Below are 5,802 nucleotides of genomic sequence, written 5' to 3'. Positions count from 1 at the left end.
GTCTATATACTTGGAGTATACACTTGTCTATATAGTAGTGTTAAATTATGTTTAGTGATTTTTCTTTTTTATTCTTATGATTTTATTTCTTTTCTTATCAAGCATTTTTGTGTGAATTAGAAAAAGAGCTGAGGAAATGGGATGGCACGGTCATAGTGCATAGTTATACATTTCATCGTGCTTAAGAAATCACATGCAATTAGAATAAGGTGATTTTTCTGGCTTATGTGGTATTTAAAGCCTTAATTTCCAAGAATATACAATTACAGGCCATTTGGTAAAGGTGGCCAGAGGGAAATGGCAGAGAGCAGTAGTGTTATTTATGTTAGAAGGAGATTAGCTAAAAATAGGATGAATAGAATATTTAACTACTTATATCCCCAAGTTCTCTAAATACCTCTGTGCCACTAACCTTATCCCCTCCCCTGACCTGACTGGGCACCCAGCTCAGGAAATCTTGGTATCCATGCTGAAGTTTACTTCTCGCAGCTGGTTGTGGAGAAAGCAGGTAAACCTACTCTGCTTTAACTCGATTCTTTCTGAGCATACATGTTGATATGCTGGGCCCTTCATCCATTTGTTTTGGGTATTGACATGATATCTTCTCCTGGGGAGTATAATACCAGGTCAGGAGCCTGGGAATGGGTGTGAGAACACAAAAGGCCAGCCAAGCCTAGATAGCTTCCTAAGGGGTAAATGGAATCTGGACTCTCTAAGTGTAAGTTTGCAGATCTAGGACTGGTTATCTATATACGGAGTTGTCAGGAAAATTAGCTTTCACAACACACAATATTTGTCGTGCTTAGAATAAAGAATCAATCCTTGATAGCCTGTATGAGGAGTATGAGGAGAGACAGGGAAATCTCCATACAAGGGAGACTAGGGCCAGGGTGACCTAAGGTCAAATTCTGATTACCCTACTTATTAGCTGTGCAATCTTGAGCAATTTGCTAAACTACATTTAAGTTCTAGTTTTCTTGTCTATAAAATTGGGTTAATCACAGAACCTGTATTATTTCCATTGTCATTATTAGTGGTAATATTATACCACAAACTCCATGGGGCAGCAGATGAGGGTTACCTCATACACTTACTAGGTAGGGAGAAAGGTTAGATTAGGAATTTTCTGTTTTGAAAGTGAGTAGCTGGAACTAGGAAGGCTGGATGTAGAATGAAGAATTAAGGACAACTCTGGAAGAATTCAGGAAAAGAAGGGCCACATCACAACTTGGAGTCTTTTGTGAGGCTGAAATCTTGCTCACGGAGAAAATAAAAAAAAAAAACAACTTGTAGTAAGATTCTCTATCTTGAGGATAAATAATATCTATGCTATCTATGTGCCATAGCAAATACCAATGAAACTAATTTAGAGGAAACATTTTAATCAGATGTGGATTCTGAACTAAAAAGTTTAGCTTTGGATATAGAGAAAAAAAAGCAAATCTCAACTTTATGTTTTGAACATAATAAGAGAATAAAGTGGAAATCAAAATAGAAGAAAGTGTATCACGGTTAGATATAAAGTTTTAAGAAGCAAAGAGAGTTGAAAAGACAATAGTACAACAATACATATCAGAAGGCAATAAATTGGCTGCTGCTTCTGCTATACTGTAAGTTTCTGCCCATATCCTGTATATATATATTTTTTTCCCTTCAATAAAATTCTTTGGGAAAGGAGTCTGCTCTCCTTCCCCCACGTTTTTTTTTTTTTTTTCCCATTTATGTGAATTAGGAAAACATGTAAACATTAGCTAAAATCATTGTAAGTGGCTTATTTGTTTGCGAAATCAGTAATTGATTAAGTGTAAATTGAACTTTCATTGTATGGAATTTGGGAGAGAGGGATTTTACTGGTTTCAATTGATCCCAGGTTCTCCATACACTTGTGGGCAACTAACCTTGCCTTTTCCCCTGACCCGACAAGGCACCTAGCTCAGGAAATCTTGGGCTTTTCTTTGCACCATTTTGTATTCTTGGATTGCATAAGGCTGAATTCTGGCCCATCAAATTAGAAAAGTTTTTCAGCCATTGCAAACCTGTGCTTCTTGTTCCATGTTAGGGCTTCCCCGTGAGGTTTGCAGAATCTTGAACTACCAGCTGGGAAGACAGTAACTTTCCCTTTGGTTTTATAATCTAACTTTATCTTTTTTAGTTTCTTTACTGCCCTTAATCAAATCATACATCTTTTTAACCTCCCCAATATTTATTTTTACATTGACTTTAGGGGTATCATGGGCATCTTTTCCTCAGGCACAACAAAAGCATATAAATCCTCATTATATAAAATCTATTCTATATATTGTCTCTCCCTGGTAAAATTTTATTTTATTATGATATCAGAATTAATCATGGTTTCAGGTGATGTCAGTCTGATTTATTATTTCAAAAGTCACAATCAAAATTTTGCTTAATAATTTTGCTAGCCATTTGTCTTAGTCTGTGCAGACTACTATAACAAAATACCACAGATTGGGTAGATTATAAATAATAGAAATTTATTTCTCACAGTTTGGGAGGCTGGGAAGTCCATCATCAAAGCTCCAGCAGATTTGGTGTCTGGCCCCTTCCTCACAGTCAGCCCCTTCTCGTTGTGTCTTCACATGGCTGAAAGAGTAAGGCAGCTCTCTTTGTGTCTATTTTATAAGGGCACTAATCCCATTCAGGAGAGTGGAGGCCTGTAATCTAATCACATCCCAAAGGCCTCAGCTCATAATACTGTCACCTTGGGGATTAGGTTTTAACATATGAACTTTGGAGAGACACAAACCTTCAGACCATAGCACTATTGATGATCATGCCCTGGATCCATTATTTTCTTGTTATAAGGTTTTTGATAATAGTAACAAAATATGTGTGCGTGCGTGCACACACACACACACACACACACACACACACACACAGAGTATTAGGGTGGTTTTGTTTACCTCTTTATTTTTTTATTTCCCTGTGATGAAATATATAAATGCTGGAGTCAATAGAGATTACTTATACTTTTCTATTCTGTGACTATTTTGCCTACTACAAAATCTTGAATTTGTGTATTATCATAATATCCTGGTCCCCTAAACTATATCCTTAGAGATACAGACATTATCATCCTATAGTTTGAAAATTTATTTAATGAGCATGTACTACTTATAGACTAGGGGGAAAAAGTATTTTTAGAAACTGGGTAACAGAAAGTAGAGTACATCCAATGTAAATCATTACTGGTAAATAATTAAATATACCTCCATCAAAAATCTAAGAAGACCCTTTACTTACACTGATAGTTTGGGGACACCTTGAAGTACTTTATATAAGTTAGCCTACTTACTAGTACTTTTTATGATAAAAGGTTTTTTATTCTATCTTGAAGCAAATAAAAGAGATGGTCCTCAAGAGAAATATGCTATAATTCTGATGGCCCAAAATATGTCATAATGAAATATTGCTACCCCTATTCAATTATGACCAAGGTTGTCAATAAACTTTTGACATTTTTGAAGGCATGATTGTTAACATCATTATAGAGTGATTGGAATTATTAATCCTCTGTGAGAGGTTTGTCTCTGATAGTGTATAGTTTCAACCTCCAAATCCATACTAACACTTTGCTGATTATTTTAGAGGACATATTTTACTTCATTGACGTATTCACAATGCAAACCTCTAACAACATCACTAAGGAACCACATGAGCATCCATGGGAAGGTAAGAATGTGATCATATCAGTGTATGCTGCAGAACGTAAAGGAATGATTTCTATTACAGATACTAAGTTGACAGAAGTTGACATTCTTGATATCGTTTTCAAAATATAGAAAATCTTCATGCTAGATTACCTTCCGATAAACACGGACTAATAATGGCTTACTGCAGAAAGTTAATTTTATGGTTTACAATTTTAAGTACATGATGTGTTTATTCCACACTAGGAAGAAGGGTTTAAATTCCCTTAGAATGAAATATAAGAAGCACGACAACAGTGCATGTTACCTAAAATTCAAATAATCCTAAATATTCCCTTGATAGAATATGGAATTATATCACCATTAAAAATTTCAGAGCTAGATTCCCCAGGGTGAAGCAGTATTTGGAATATTACTCTCAAGTTGTCATGTCTAAAAAATTTAATGTCGTTCCACAAATATTTATCTAGTAACCTCTATATACAGAAGATTTGAAAGAATGAATGACACAGATTGTAATTTTATGAATAATAAATAAAACCGCTTTATGCTGTAAGTGACAAATTCAAACATCCACTAAGGATAGGCAAAAACAAACAAGCATGAAGCTGTCTGAAGTGCCGGCATTGTAAAAAGGAAACCGTGGCAGCCTAGGAAGGCATCAGTCATTTCTACTGGGTTGGAAAAGGAGGGGCAATTGCTTCTTAACTCTTATTAAAAATAAAAAAGACTCTATTCAAGCCGAACAAATACTTTTCTGAAGCTTCTGCACTAACTCTTTATACACAATTATAATAGCTGCTTCACATTCTTCAATACACCAGTTTCCCCACAACAACATTAATGGGAAAAGGAAGTAATTGGCTACTATTAATTCTTCCTTATGACTTAAAGTTATATTTAAATGCATATGTGTTGTCTAGAAAGTGAAAATAAACAAAATTCTCAACCATCCTTTTCACCCCCACATATCGAACATGACGAGGTACTTTGGCAAACTTTTACTTCCATTCTTCCCTCAATCCATTTTGGGTTTGTTTAAGATTATATGGAATTTTACTTTAAGATTTTTGTGTTAATGCTATGAATATTTGTCTTTTCTGTTTCAAAAATTAACTTTTAGTAACAGCATCAAATCTCATAAAACAATAACACAATGTTATTACAATTAATTTGTAAGGATTTTATTTGTCATCATTCTTTCTTGAATATCACCCTTCCTTTTCATATGCCTTTCCATCTTAAAAAATTATAGTTATTTCTGTTTCCTAAAAGAAGAAAAATATTAATAACTTGAACTACTCAAAATCAAGGGAATGCCAACAAATTCTGGGATTTCACAAGAATTACTGGTTGCAAGGAAGATTCACGTCCACAGTTCAAATAGTGTCATTGTGTTAATAATTATAACTTTTAGTCTCAGTGCTAAGTCTAAATCTTACGGACTTCAGTCTATTTCTCACTATGTGGTTAATTTAGGCCAACAATTGAAGGGTTTAAGAAACAGTCCCAATTGCAAGACTTTTACTCACTTTTGAATTCAAGTTTGAATTTCCTATCTGCAGAATAGGAGCTTTCCACATGAAAAATGAACCCATGAAAAGACTGGATGATTGAACATTCATTCCTTTCCCTGCTTTGCAATGAATATAAACTGACTCTGCTTCAGTTTATGCACCTACTCATTTTCTACTTTAGAGCAGCTTTTATGCTAAGAAAATGTCTGAAGAACTTCTATCTCCTGGGAAGAAAAGTGTGTTATATGTCAAAGCTGCAATTGTTAAAAGACTGTAATATTTTCAAAGGGTTGGAATCAAGGTCAAATCAAAAGGCTAAGTCCCTTTACTTTCCTGCATATATTGTTTCCATTTCTCTTCTCTCTATTATAATCATGTCTATTTGCTAAAAGGTTATGCAAAATAAATTAGGCTTTTAGAGCACTGACAGCTCAGCCATAGAGAAATTCCTTCCTCTTTTTTTTTGCACTTTATACGTGAACACCTGCTACACTTTTAATGAGCTTTAAATTATACTTTACACCCATGTAACAAGAATGGATATTGCTCTTTAGTTATAATCAAAGAAAATATCAGGATGACTTGTTGCTAAGAGCAACAGCTTGTCAAAAAAA

This window comes from Propithecus coquereli, unplaced genomic scaffold, assembly GCF_000956105.1.
Source record: "Propithecus coquereli isolate 6110/MARCELLA unplaced genomic scaffold, Pcoq_1.0 Scaffold112, whole genome shotgun sequence".
Classification (NCBI taxonomy): domain Eukaryota; kingdom Metazoa; phylum Chordata; class Mammalia; order Primates; family Indriidae; genus Propithecus; species Propithecus coquereli.
Note: the sequence above shows the minus strand (reverse complement) of the source record.